We start from the raw sequence: 16,375 nt of genomic DNA, 5'->3' as shown, positions 1-16,375 counted from the left end.
GATGGAGAATAGAAAACTCCCACTAGAACATTATCAGTTGAAGATATTGCTGATAAAAAGAACCATAACATCATGATGATTGATATTGCATCTACTCTCAGTTATGCTAAATTTGATGAGTTCAAAGACTTTAAAACTACTTTTGATATGTGTAACAAACTAAAAGAAATATATGGAGGAGATGACAATGTAAGAAGAGCCAAAGTAGAAAGCCTTAGAGAACAATGTGATCAAATGAGAATGAGAGAAGATGAAAACATTGCAAAATATGTGGAAATAATTAAGGCCAATGTCAATGTAATCAGAGCATCTAGAGAAGAAATCAAGGAGGAAACTATTGCAAGAAAAATATTCATAACTCTACTTCCCATCTATGCAATCAAAGTGTCTGATATTCAAGAAAAGAGATGTGATCCAAATAAAAAGATAGGCTTGGATGCCCTAGTAGGAAGATTGACATATTTTGAACTAGACAAATTTGACAACTATATTCTTGCTTCCAAGAATATTGAGTCTGCATTTGAAGCTAAACTCTCACTCAAAGAAAAGGGAAAGAAAATAAAAGACAATCAATCAAGAAGTGAGGAAGAAACTAAAGAAAGTTTTGATAGTGATCTTGAAATTGTTGAAGCCCTACTTGCAAAGAAATATTCTAGGAGTAGAGGAAAGTACAAAGGTAAAATTCCTCTAATCTATTTTTCTTGTAAAGAAATTGGTCATATTACTACTAGGTGTCCAAACAAAGAAAGCATGGAAGAGAAGAAAAGCCACAAGTACAAAGCGAAGAAGGAATTCAAAGGTCAGAAATCCTACAAAGAAAAAGGTAAGAAAATTTTTTTTTATGGCTAAAGATTTCGATAACAATGAAGATGAAATAGTGTATATTACTGTAAAAGGTGAATTTGATGATGAAGGAGATAAGATGGTACTTGTCTCTCATGTTAGTAAAAATGATACTTGGATCATAGATAGTGGATGTTCTCACCATATGACTGGAGATAAAACTAAGTTTGAACATTTTGAACACTATGATGGAGGTACTGTAAGGTTTTGAAACAATTAACCTTGTTGCATAAAAGGAAAAGGTTGTATCTCATTAACCAATGAACTTGTATGTGACAATGCCTATTGGGTTGAAGGACTAAAACATAATTGACTAAGTGCGACATAGTTGAACAACATTGGATTGAAGGTAGCGTTCATGAATAGCAAGGCAAGATTGCTAGATAACAAAGGAAATCTAATTGGATCGGGCAAGCAAATAAAAGGTAACCTATTTTATCTTGAGCTTGTTGATTGCTCATGTTTTATTGCCCAAGTAGAAGAAAGTTGGCTATGACACAGAAGACTATGTCATGCAAAATTTGATAACATGGTAAAGATAAGAAAACTTAGATGAGTAAGAGGCATCCCTAGTTTGAAGAAACCTAATGTTGGGTTATGCAAAAATTGCCAAATTGGTAAAATGGGAAAGACTATTTTTAAGATAAAAAACTATCAGTCAGAAGATGTCTTCGAAATTGTGCATACTAATTTATGTGGACCCATTGGAATAGAGAGTTATGGTGGAGAAAAAAATTGCATTCTCTTTTTTGATGACTACTCTAGAATGAGTGACCGTTATGTATCTGAAAGAAAAATCAAAAGCTTTTGAGAAATTCAAATGGCATATGGAAAGAGTAGAAAAAGAAACTAGAAAAAGATAGAAATGCCTAAGATTAGATAGAGGTGGTGAGTTCATCTCAAATGAATTCAACAATTTATACATTGAAAGAGGAATCAAAAGACAAGTATTAGCCCCTGGTACTCCTATGCAGAATGGAATAGCTAAAAGAAGAAATAGATCCATCATGAATTTTGCAAGGACACTAATGATTGAAAAGAATATTGCTCTCAAATATTGGAAGGAAGCTATTAGCACTGCAGTTCACACTTTGAATAGACTTCAGTTGAAGGACTCAAACAAAACTCCTTAAGAACTATGGTATGGCTACAAACCCAATGTAAGTTACTTGAAATTATTTGGTTGCAAATATTATATGTTCAAAGAACCTAGAAAAGGAAAATTTGATGTAAAAGGGGATGAAGGTATATTTCTGGGATATTCCTATAGAAGTAAAACATACAAATGTCTGCATTTGTTTACTATGAACTTGATACAATACCAAACACATTTGACAAAAAGAAGATTGCATCTCTCGAGCTCTCCAAGTCTCCAATAGTTACTGAGTTGCAGGAAGTGCTAATCGAGTCACAGGGACCTGAGTCACATTTAGAGGCTACCGAGTTAGTGCATACCGATTTTGAAGAACCCAAGCCATAGATGGAAGGACTCGAGCTAGAAGTTGAGATTCAAAATGAAGACAATACAATCCATTCAAAAGTCAAAGAACCTGTATTGGCTAAATATGTTAGAAGGCATCATGCATCTAATCAGATCATTAGAGATAAGAAGAATACTAAAAGGTACATGTTTACTTGCTAAATTTGAACCTAGAAGTGTTAAGGATGCACTGGAAAATGAAAGTTCGATTGAAGCTATGAATGAAAAAATAGAATAGATAGAAAAGAATAAAACTTGGACTCTTGTTCCTAGGCCCAAAGTTAAAAATGTGATTGGTATAAAATGGGTATTCAGAAATAAGTTGAATGAAGATGGAAAAGTGTTAAGAAACAAAGCAAGGTTGGTATGGAAAGGCTATTCTCAAGAAGAAGGTATTGATTAGGGTGATACTTTTGCCCCTGTTGCAAGATTAGAAGGTGTTAGAACTCTAGTGGCATATGTAGCTCACAAAGGATTCAAATTATATCAGATGGATGTTAATTTGCATTCTTGAATGAAATTCTTGCTGAGGAAGTCTACATTGAATAGCTAGAAGGTTTTGTTGATCCTAACAAAAGGGACATGGTCTGAAAATTGCACACAGCACTATATGGTCTCAAACAAGCCCCTAGAGCCTGGTATGAAAGATTACATAACTATTTGATACAAATTGATTTTCAAAGAACAAATGATAACAGTAGTCTGTATATTAAGGAAGGACCAAATAAGAAGATTGTGTTGGCTGAAATATTTGTGGATGATACTCTATTTACAAGAAATGATGACTTATGCAAAGCATTTTTAAAACAAATGAATAAAGAATTTAAGATGTCCATGTTTGGTGAAATAAAAAATTTTGTTGGATTGCAGATACAGTAGAACAAAAATGATATCTATATTAGTCAATCTAAGTATATCAAAGAGATACTCATGAAATTTTGAATAGAGGATTCAAAACTAGTTGGAACCCCCATGTGTACTAGACTTAAGCTTACCAAAGATGATGACTCCAAAGAAGTAGATTGGACCTTATATAGATCAATGACTAGAAAATTATGGTATGTAGTACATACAAGGCCTGACATTACCTTAGCAGTTGGGATAGTAACAAGATTTTCAGCAAAACTTAGAGAAAACCACATGATCGCAATAAAAAGAATCTTGAGATATTTGAAAGCTACTAAAGACTATGGCTTGTGGTACAAACTTGGAGACAATCTTGACATAAAAGTATTTATTGATGCTAATTGGGCAGGAAATCTTGATGACAGAAAAAAGTGCTAGTGATGGAGCATTCTTTATCGGTAAAAGGCTGGTATCTTAGACAAGCAAAAATCAAAATTACACATCTCAATCCACAGTAGAAGTAGAATATGTGGCTACAACAGTAAATTGCTCTAACATTGTTTGGTTCAAACAAGTGTTGGAAGGAATGAAGGTTGAAATCAAAGAGCCAGTAGTCATGTACTGTGATAACAAGAGAATATTAAGGATTAGAATAAGGAATAATCCAAGTCTCATCTAGAATCCTAAGGAAAGGAGAACAAGACTCATGCTCAAAGGTATCCATAAGTCTATGACTGCATCTAATCCTAAGATTAGAACTAGGACTAGAAGTAATAAAGCTCATAGACCAATGCAAAGCAAATAAACTAAACTAGAACAACATAAAACAACAATATTTTTGTATTTTGAAAGATATTTTGTTTTTTTTTGTATTTTTGAATTTAAAATGCAAGAGCATAGATTAAACATAATCTTAATGCAAGAAAAGACCTAATGAAATGAAAGAAAATATAACACCACAAAGCACAATAGAGCATCTAATTCCATAAAAGATAGGGGGTAAGCATTTGATCAGGTTCACCAAAATGAATAGAAAGAAAATGCAAACCTCTTCTCAACCTTAATTTCCAAGTAATGATCCAAATTGGTTAAGCACAAGAAAGTGTTCAATGTAGAAATGGATCAAGTGATAGAGAAAAAGGGTGAAAAGAGGTTCAATTTGGTCTTCTTTCTATTTTGAATGGAGTATGTCTTAAATCCAAAAATAGATAAAAGAAAAATACTAACCTTCAATTTGGAATATGTTGATTTTTGATGTCTATGTATAGTTTTGAGGAATTCTAAAATCTATTTAGGACTGGAAATGTTGAGACAGAGAAAACCCAAAAATCTTTTGTCTTTTTGAAGGGAGGTCAAGCTTCACCCTGTTGGTAGGGCACAATCTTACCCTGGGTCACAATTATACCCCAAAATTTTGACCTTGACATGCATTAATCCAATGAGATTTATGTTCATGGATCTTGCAAGTTTGACAAAAAGAGTATCCAAATCTTCTCTCCAATTCAATGTTCCACACTTGTATCTACAAGAAAAATGGTTTGTTTGTTGGACGGGGTTTTGTCTTAGTCAAATCCTAGTTTAGAATTAACCTTGAAATATAATTGAAATTGTAATATGCATAAACAAAGTAAATGGAACTATTTACCTTGGTTATATGGAAATCCTTGTGGAGGATTCAAATCCTTGAATCCATAAGTAGAGATGCTCCAAATGAATGTATAAATTTATGTATAATTTCTCTAATCAATGTCATTAGATATTCAACACTAATATTGAATGTATCTTTGCATAGAAGAAGGCTAGGATGAATATATGGATGGAGAAATCTTCAACAAGAGGGCTCCATGGAGATTGAATCCTTTAATGGCTAACAATGGACCTCCTTAATGAATTGGATGTTTGAATAATTGAATTCTTGAATGCTTAAATGCTTAGTAGATAATACATCTTCACTTCATGTAGTTGGATGGTTGTTCAATATCTCTTGTGTGCATAAACTTAATAATAGGTGGATGAATATCAAAATGAGGGAATAAGGCTTCCTTATGTATAGATCTAGGGCATAAACTCTTAGAGAAGACTGACATAGGAACATTAAAATCCCATTTAACCTTAACCGCTAGGAAAGGACTTGGATTAAATGTAATTTAAGAGTCTTCCATTTTGAAACTCGAAACAACTGACCTAGAAGTGAGAAAAGAAACTTTTTGAAGCCCGAGATCTCGAAACTCCCAAAGATTAAAAATCCAGAAGGTCATCCTTGACCTAAAGGCCAAAGTCCCTAGTTTGACAAAGCAGTTTGTCAGAAGTAGGCGAGAGAGAGAGAGAGAGAGAGAGAGAGAGAGAGAGAGAGAGAGAGAGAGAGAGAGAGAGAGAGAAGTAGAATGGGGGAAAACAACTAGGTCCAAGCAAAAACCCATTCAAGGTGCTTGACATGATCCCAAACCACTTATTGAGAGGGCTCAACACTCTTAACATGAAAGTGCTTCCATTTTAAGATGATACATATTTTAACTATCTTCTTGATATTTTTATCATTCAAAAGGATATTGCCTTCATTTCTTAGTTCAGTAAGTTGATGAATCAAATCATTGGTAATCATGATAAGGATTCTTCCTACCCAAAATAAACCTTCATGAATTCTTCTTAGTATGATTCCAGTCCATCCATGTTGATCAAATTCCTCAAAGATCATGTCCTTAGTGATAATCAGGTTTTCCAGGTACTCAAGCCCTTATTTGAAGTTCAAATCATTGTTGTACACTAGGTGCATGTCCTCGTGTATGTTGTTATCTCCAATTGATTCAAATTTGCAATGGATATATGCACAAATGTCTGAAACATATAAAACCCTACTTGGAATTTGTGAAAAAGCTCAACACAAATCATCCTTAAGTAAAATTTAAGGGTGTTTCTTAAATTTATATGTAGGTCTCTCATTAACATCATATACGACTAGAATTTCCATTCTTACAAATTAAAAACCTTAATAGGACTGTGCGAGTGATAAATAACTTTTAAAATCATGGAATTAGGGCTTCTATGAATTCACTTTCAATCTTTTATGAACTCTTCAGAATGTCTCTCAAATTCTCTTGCTAGGGCTCTCCAACTCTTTGCATGATCAAATGATGTCCATTTAATCAATTTTAACCATTAAATATGATTCAATCTAATTTTGCATTAATTGCACAAGTACACAAGACTTAAAAGTTGTTATCCTTTACCAAAGAACTATTTTCCTTTTGCTCATTCACAGGGATATTGCCTTCATTTCTTAGTCCAGTAAGTTGATGAATCAAATCATTAGTAATCATGATAGGGATTTCTCCTACCCAAAATATACCTTCATGAATTCTTCTTAGTATGATTCCAGTCCATCCATGTTGATCAAATTCTGCAAAGATCATGTGCTTAGCGATAATTAGGTTTTACAAGTACTAATACCCTTTTTTGAAGTTCAAATCATTGTTGTACACTAGGTTGATGTCCTCATGTATGTTGTTATCTCCAGGTAATTCAAATTTGCAATGGATATATGCACAAATGTCTGCAACATGTAAAACCCTACTTGGAATTTGTGAAAAAGCTCGACATAAATCATCCTCAAAGTAAAATTTAAGGGTGTTTCTTAAATTTATATTTAGGTCTCTCATTAACATCATATACAACTAGAATTTTCATTCTTACAAATTAAAAACCTTAATAGGACTGTACGAGCAATAAATACCTTTTAAAATTATGGAATTAGGGCTTCTATGAATTCGCTTTCAATCTTCTATAAACTCTTCAAAATGTCTCTCAAATTCTCTTGCTAGGGCTCTCCAAATCTTTGCATGATCAAATGATGTCCATTTAATCAATTTTAGCCATTAAATATCATTCAATCTGATTCTGCATTAATTGCACAAGTACACAAGACATAAAAGTTGTTATCCTGTACCAGAGAACTATTTTCTTTTTTCTCACTTACATATGAGTTCCAAATGACACATTCTCTTAACTACAACTTCCTCTCATCCACATCATACTACCACCAGCTTAATTCAATCTATCGAGAGTTAAATAATTTTTTGAGGTCATTTCCCCTTTATTTACTAATAAATTAATCACTTAGATTGATAAGGTTTTATCAACTACTATCAATGACTTCAAATTATCTCCAAATAAATCATTTTTCTTCTTTTCTACATATTTGTGTTCTTGTAGATATCTTAGCTTTAACAAATATTTTATTGAAGTTCTCTACATGATCTTTCATATTTTATTTCCATCTTTCATTACTATCACCATTCCTTCTCATATTGTTTCTTGCATTCCTTATATAATTGAGTGTCCTTGCATTCTATGATCTCATGTTATTTTTTCTCATATTTTTTTCAAAACCATTAAATATGAAAAATATTATTGTATGCCCAAGGTCAACTTGCAATTATAATAGGCTATGACATTGTTTCCATATCTCGGTTTTGACTAATTGATCTGTAATCTATTATCTATAGCAATATGTCCATAGTTGTTGCATTTATAACACACAACTTTATTTCTTATGGCATTAGTTGTATTAATAGGTCCACTAATTACAAGCTAGTACCTTCATATTATTATAATTATTAAATCTAGGTTTCCTACATTCATTAGCTCTATGTCCATAAGCATAACAATTATAACAATAACTAGAAAAAGAGTTAGTTTACTTTTACAATACTTCTTCATGCGACCAATTTCATTGCATGGAAAACGTCTTCCATAAATTATTTATTCACTTCTTTAGGTTGTTCAGACTGTTTAGGCACTTCTTTGTTCAAATCTTCTCATTGTTGTTTAGGCTGTTGAATCACTAGATCTGATCCCTCTATAACTTCAGATCTCTTAGATGATTCTTCTCCATAGTACAACCAATACTAGTCATATACCTTTAGGTCTTTGTGTGATGATCTACTCATCTATCTTTTTAGTGTTGGGATGTAACTTTTCAAGATGTTTCTTTTCTTGTGTAAGCTCTCCTTTCCTAATAGTATTATACTTGTCAAGTTTTGTAAAGTGTAGCTTAGTAGATTCAAGTTTAGATGTCACCTTGGTAAGTTTGGATCTCAGATCCAAAATCTGATTGACTTTTCTTCTCATTCTCCATCAAACTCATCTTAAGATTTGTGATCTAAAGTTCAACCTTTAGAATCTCATTCTCCTTCTTTACCTTAGAAACTGCATTATTATATTTGATCTGATCATGTGAGTCTTTCTTCTTAGATTTAATTGTTTCAATCTCTTCTTTCAACTTTTGAATGTAATCTTATGCATCTCTAAGTTTGACCTTCATCTTGTCTCTTTCTTATGTAATTACATCAAGTTCCTCAAGAGCTTCCTCTAGGTTCTTCTATAACTAATCCATATCAATAGAGATCTTACTCAAGCTTTTAGGCCTCCTCTAAGTAATTGGAATCTAATGATCAATTATTCTAGAAATAGGAAATACTAGATGGGGCGGAGGTGAATTAGTATTACACAATTTTTTTCCCAACTATGGATATCTTTACCAATATTTAAACATTCATAAATAATCAAACTAAAAAGTAAATATAACAACAACACAATTCAACTCATAACACCATTATTTTTTAACTAGGGAAACCGTGGCCAAGGGAAAACCCTAGTGGAGATGGCACCCACAAAATGATCCACTGATCAAAAGTATCTTGTGAAAGATACTGACATTGTTACGAGTCTATTACATCTGTATTATGTATCTATCCTTGTTAGAAGTCTCAATCCCATTAGGAGTTGGTATTACAATTACAAAAGTAGCAAGATGAGTCCATTGCTTAAACATGCATATACAATAATATATTATGTACACAAAAGTTGTAGATGCAAAAACCTCTTTACAATGTTGATATCTTGATAATTTTTCCTTGATCGCTTTCTATACACAACATCTCATATACTGCCTTTTCTATGCTCAAACAAAAAGTTTGCATCACATAATTATCACAATACAATGACATAGTCATCGTGTTACTTCACATCCAAAACTCTTTCTTTTGTACTCATCTATTTTGTCACGTTGCCCTTCAAGTCTTTGCATGTGTCCCAATACATAAAATCACCTCATGCTAAGTTAGGGTTAACATCTAGGATATCATCCCATAATAGTTAAGTAATTATTTTGGTAAACCAACATAATTCCTTAACACAATTTACCAATTCCTTGCCTCTTTTCTATTCCATCTGTACATGAATGTAACTAATAAAACTTCAATAACTCTATCTATACAACTCATTATGACATGCAAACTTGGGGATATAATCTTTGATGTCCATGCTACCTCTTGTTAACTACACACATACCAATTCTCTATCTATGAAGCTCGTTGATCAAAAAGGTGTCTCTACTAACAATTATCCTTTGTTATACTTGAACAATTTTTTGAGTTATCTCTTCCAAAACATAGCTCCAAAGTCTACTCACTAAATATATATTTCCATAAATGACAACCTCATAGTATCTCCATATTCTCCTCTTAGCCAGATTACCAAAAAATGTTTCCATAAATCCAATGATGACATTGTTGCTAAAATTGGCATGATGTCAAAATCATGATGGTGAATTTGATGAGGATGTGATTGCATGTACATGCTCATTGGTGATATTTGGTCATGCATTAGAAAATTGATGTGTCTTTGGCTCATTTTTTCCATTGGATGTCAGTCACACATACAACATCTCCATTGGAGGTGATGCTCGTTATTGTCAAAATTCTACTGCTTGCATGCAAGGTACTTTTGAGAAAGAAATTCAGGGACAATAAAACCTCAATCCATATGCATGGACAATAAGTGGAGTTAAAAACACATAATTTCTAGCACAACTATTCAAGTTTGTTAGAGGTTGATAGGTTTTTAATGTTATAGACCTTGGCAGATGTAATAATTTTGACCCCTATAGACATGGGATTTGTGTTGAGAGAAAATCAAAGATTTATTTTTGCATATATGAATGTAGAGCTTCTACTAGGACCTTCATTTACAGTTGAAATATTGGAGCATCATATCATCAAGAAGAAAGAGATTAAGGCATGACAATCTAAATCTTCACTGCAGATGTGTCCTAGATTACATCGAATCATTAGATTATCGGAAAAGAACAAATGGGCCCAAGGTGTTAATTATCTAAAAAGAAAGAGCACTTTAGAGGCATTGGTCACAAGATGAGCATAATTATTGGCTGGGAATGGAAGTAGAGCCTAAAAGTAGGTATTGAGAATTAGCAATAGAAGAATGGCACACTATTTGAAGATTTATGGGGAAAACATTGAAATTTGTGGGCTCCTAGAAATGCTTTGGGATCAAAAAATTTTGACTGACAACCCTTGCCCACACCAGTGTATTATCTAATCTCGTCCAAAAGAAAGTTTACATTTGTTGTCTTTGAACATATTATTGTGCTTGGGGTTTCAATACCTAGGTATATTTTGTCAAGATTTATAAGCTTGCCTTCTACAAATATTTGAGAGCTTCCAAAACTTGTATTAAAAATCTCTAAAAATTTATTCATAAAACTTTCAGATTTTTTTTAATGTGTGATAATGTTGAGATTTTAGTATTTTTATTTTAAAAATTCACTTCTCTTTCAATTATTGATAATTTCCATAAAATTAAATACTTCAATGTGATTGGCTGATCTTCGTACAAGACTAATGGATCAGTGGCAATTGTCATAAAGAGTTGAAACATCTAAAAATAGACGCAAACCGACCAAAGCCAAATAGCCATCAATTTGGAAGGAGAAGATCCCTTTCCCACAAAAGCTATTACAATTGGACTTTACTCAATTACTGGCCTTTAAATTATCCTCCTTGCCTTGCACCTCCTTCCCATGCAAATGGTAATTAATACATAACATTCGGCCATTAAACATCGGAGGGGAAATTTAAATTCATGTGACATCACTTTAAAGTCTAGAATTAGTATGCCAAGGAGTGTTGAACCTAATGAAATGTTTGAATTTGTATTCTTCAGCAATGCTTTTCTTCCTTATCGTTGCCTTTTGCAGCAGGGAAGAAGTTATGGCTCGTACAAACCCATGTCATCTGTGGTGTACGAGATACCTATTTTCACCAGGCAAATTTATTTGTCTTGGGGAAACTATTAATTAAGACACAGACCGAACTAGCCTGCACATGGGGTTCCATATATATGGATGCAATCTACACCTTACACGTTTGAAACTCAACATTTATTATTATTATTATTATTAATGCCCTTGCTGTCTAATAGTCATAGTTTCATTTGTCCTTCATATGAATTTATGGCTATTCATCTCCTCTTTCTTAGAATTCTTATTGTTTGGTTGGAGACATGATTATAAAGATAATTGAATTCCCTAGGAAAAGAACACTTACCCATCATTTCTCGTCCTTACATACTGCTTAAAATTGCAAATCAACAATTTGCATGCTTGAGCAGTGGGAAGGCTTCTTTCTTTGAAATTGATGACAAAAAGAGTAGGGTGGTAACTTTTTGTAAGAGGCGAGCTTTCGGTGTTGTGCGATGCCCAAGTGGGCCTCATTATCTTCTCTCGAACTGGCAAGCTCTCTCATTTCTCCAGCCCCGGGTACACCACTCCTATCTGATTCTAACTCTCTTATCCAAATTTTTTTATAGTGTATACAAGCTTGTCATGGACATGTTTTAATAGATTAGCGTATTTTTACAATTTATGATTATGTAGTTATGGGAGATGATCTAGTGATTGCCACGTCATAAAAAATTTCTAAATATGATAGCACATGTACTAATAGCCGATCTTTAACTTTATTAGCTGCTCATTGGTACATTTGCATAAAAATACTTTTTTTTTTTTGGCCAGCGGTTATTGGGGGTGAACATAACGGTTCTTTGGCTAATGTTTTAAAATGACACTTTTAAACCACTTGGCACTCCTCAAGCTCTACAGAGACATCCATAAATGTGGATAAGTAAGTCGAAATATTAGCTTTAAGTTCTTCACTCATCTACAGAGGTTCACTGAAAAAATCAACCTATTTCAACTTACCGATTGGGAATTCTAAGTACCAAAAATCACCCTGAATGACTACTACTGTGAGAAATATAAATTAAAATCAAACTTAAACTCACAACCCTAAACCTAAAATTTTTGCTTGGCACTTAAAAGTTGCTCGGCACATGAAGGTGCCGAGTGCCAGTTTTACTCGGCACTTGATGGTGCCGAGTGAGAGGTTGCTCGACACTTGATGGTGCCGAGTGACAAGCAACAGGTGTCGAGTGAACTCGACACAAAGAGGAGCTCGGCACTTGAAAGGTCGGCAGCAATAGATGCCGAGTATGCTCGGCTCCAATGAAATGCTCGGCACCAATGGATGCCGAGTGAGCTCGGCTCCAACTAAAGTTTATAACTTAGAAAATTCCAATGTGAATGCATTCACCATTAAAACTAGAAAGTCAAAGTTTTAAGCTTTCATACAAATTTCTCAAATGCAACATACAAGGGAAGATCAATAGATTCAAGTATGCTTGCTTGCTTTCTATTCAATCTTTCATTAAACTATTACAAAATCTGAGAGCATTCGGCTTCAACCAGAAAATCCTAACATAACCTTAAATTGATAATATTTCAAACAACTTTAATAACTTGTAGCTCTAATGGCTGCATACATGAATGTCTGGAGCAATCACTGCTTCAACAGGATAAATCAAACTTCTTTCCTTCTTTCTTCTCTCAGATCTGCTTGATCTGCAAACTCTCTGCTTAATGAATGAATGTAGAAACATTCCTTTTGTCTCATTCAATGAATGTAGAAACATTCCTTTTGTCTCATTCAATTTTCCTCCTCATTTCAGAATTTGAAAAACCTCACCTACCCATATTAATTTTTCTGTCTGTTCTGGACGTCAGGGAGGTAGGTGAGCGTTTGGCTCAAGGGGCAAACATCAACTGACATATTAAATTCGAACAACTACGTCATCTCCCATAATATATATTTGTAAATCAACCATAAGTTTAATATATTTATAAATAGGATTGTGTATGAATCTTTTTGAGATCACATTCTATTATCATCATTAGATACGGAAATGTATATTATTCTCACAATTATTTATAACCCTGTCAAAACAATATGATCGTACAAAATAGTTTTCACTATCTTATTTTCTTATGACTGTCGCTTGGCTCTTTTGTTTATTTATCTAGTTTAGTTATTTCCAGAATTGTATGCGATACCTTCTTACCGGTATCACCGTATGAAAACTTAAAGATTTATGTAATCATCAGTTTCTGAGTTATAACTACGCGTATTCATTTTTAGGATGGAGAGTTAGTGAGATTTTCTTTTTTTATGGAGTTTTGCTTTCAGCAAGACTTGATTTCTGGTGGGTTTTCTGTGAGCATTCAATTTCACCTCAAGATCAAGGGTCCATTGACCTAGTGAGAAATTTTGATTTTGAGCTGTTTTATCTATTTTAATTTATGAATTGTCAGTTTTTGACTTTTTTTTGCATCAATGTTTTGAATCATACTCTATTATTTATCATCAATATGAAAAGCTATTTGTCATAATGAATGATTAAGTGCCATTCAAAACAGTGATGAAATAAAAAATACAGTTCATAATGAATCATAATGATTCAAGAATGTATAGTTATGATCCATAAATTATCACATCAATATGAATTGTAGAAGACTACTAACTACAACTTAAAGACAATTCTATGGTAGATAAAATTATTAGCTAATTAATTATTTCCAATTAATGCGATCAGATTTTCACAATCCATGATAGTTATGGTTCTAAGTTTCTGGATTAGATTGTGTAAAGATTTTTTTCATCAACGTTTTGAATCACACTACATGATCCATCATCAGGATGAGAGGAAACATTGACCTCTCATCTTGATGATAGATCACGCAGTGTGATTCAAAACATTGACCTTTCATCCTCATGATGGATCACGAAGTGTAATTCGGAACATTGATGAAAAAAACTTCACGCAATCTAATCCAGAAACTTAGTACCATAACTATTTCCAAATTTTATAAAGAATAATCTAATCAATCATTAGCAAGCATTATTAAAAAATATCCCTGTAATAAACTAACTACCCAACTGTGGAACTTAGAGTAAAAGGCTAAATAATTGTGAAATTCGGGGTGGTCTACAAGACCGTGCATATCAGAGGAATGTATTAGTCAACATTCGATTCATTTCCTTATTTTTTCTTCAGTACGACAGACCGCTTGCTTTCGAACATTTGATTCATATGACTTTTGTCATGTTTGTGCAGCTAAAAGAGTTATCTACCTCTTGGAGAAGTATTAAATATTTTAAGATCAGAGGTTTAGATATAAATGGAAAGTGGGAAGAGCATTTTGTACAGATTGATTACTCACATCCCTCCATATCAACAATTTAATGAAAGACAACGTAGTTTCTCAACAATAGTGTGCGAAAGGTTAATGACTCTCAATAACACAAATCTGACAATTGACTGGCGAGTACATGAATATATTTTAGTTATTAGGTACGTTGACTGGCTAGTATTGTGGAGGTTATTACAGAAAACTAATTCCTGTATATATACCCTCTCTCATATTCATATACATGTACATATATTGAGATGATTCTTTGTATGAGAAAGATTATTTGTTTGTTTTCTTTCATTCGTGGTGGTGAGAGATTTGAAATACTACATCTATATTATAAAGATTAGCTTTTAAAGACACATAACGTATTTGGTGCTAAGATACATATAGATTATTATGGATAGTGATTTTATGTGATTGTGATTCTAAAAAAGTCATAGATATTGATATTAATTGATGTTAAGTAATTCAAGAATGGTACTTTTGGTGGAGCGCTTGGGGTTGCTCTTGTCGGCATGCTTCCTCTTTGCCTGAGTTCTGGGCTCGCTTGGGTAGTGCTCCCTCCAAGTCTTCTTCTGTCCATGCTGCTTGGATTGTTGGTCCATCTTTCATGCTTTGGCATATCTGGTTGGAGAGGAATCATCGCATATTCCAAGATGTTCGGCTTGATGTTTTGCATCTTTGGTGAAAAATATCACATTCTTTCTAGGAAACTATTCTTGTGAAGTGTGAGCTTGATGGGGGTATGGATCCGGTTGATTTTGCTATCTGTAATAGCCTCAATTTTCATCTACAGGATGGGGTTGCGGCTCATAGGTTTCCTTCTATGTCCAGGCAGCTTCACCATCAGAGGAAGGGTCGGGTTAACCGGGATGGGCACTGGACTCCTCCTCTTTGTGGAGTTCTAAAAATTAACACTGATGGTTCTTCTCGTGAGAATCCTGGTCCGGCTGGTATTGGCGGAGTGGCTCGTTGTAGTTCTGGGAATGTTAAATTTTTCTTCTCAATTCATAAGGGTGATTATACTAACAATCTTATGGAAGCTCAGGCTATTTTATATGCTATGGAACAGTGTTGCTTGTGGGGATGGAGTAAGATTATTTGTGAGTCTGATTCCCAGGTGGTGGTGAACATGCTTTCTTCGCAAGAGCTTGATGATGTTAGTTGGCAGCTGGCCACTGTTGTTAAGCAGATTCTTTTCTTCTCTTCCTCTTTTCAGTTCATTAGGTTCAAGTATATTCCGCGAGAATGGAATAGACCTGCTGATTGTTTAGCCAAATGGGCTTCTAGTCATGATCCGGGTTGGAATATTAGGGATAGGGGGCAACTGTCCTTTGAGATGGTGCAAGAATTTGATGATCTTGTTGCTCAGGATCGAGCTCCTTGTTGAGCTCTCCTTGTTGTATTCCTTTCTGTCTTAATAAATTTTTACCCCTCTTTTTGCAAAAAAATAAAAAATTCAAGAATAAAAGGTATGAGTAGTAATCGGGGTAATGTTAGTGTAATAGTTATATTAATATCTCTATTGTATTTTTATTTGCAAATATGTAGTTAGAAATGTTATAGAACTATGTAAACTAAATCATCTCATTTATATAAATCTTCCTTTACATAATTGTATAGTATAAAAAAGAAATCGTCTTATTCTCATGTCTTACGTAGAAGGCATTACTCGGCATTATAATATGATTATGCAACTACCCACCACCATGTGATGATGGATAATAGGAGGAAGAAACCACATTGTTTAGTAATTTCACTTTACATTGATAGGTTTTTTCTCTCTCTGTCACACACATAGAGGCATATGCATACACATGCAC

Source organism: Cupressus sempervirens, chromosome 2 (assembly GCF_028749045.1).
Source record: "Cupressus sempervirens isolate cs-2001-9-10 chromosome 2, ASM2874904v1, whole genome shotgun sequence".
Taxonomy (NCBI): Eukaryota; Viridiplantae; Streptophyta; class Pinopsida; order Cupressales; family Cupressaceae; genus Cupressus; species Cupressus sempervirens.
This window is presented reverse-complemented; position numbering follows the sequence as displayed.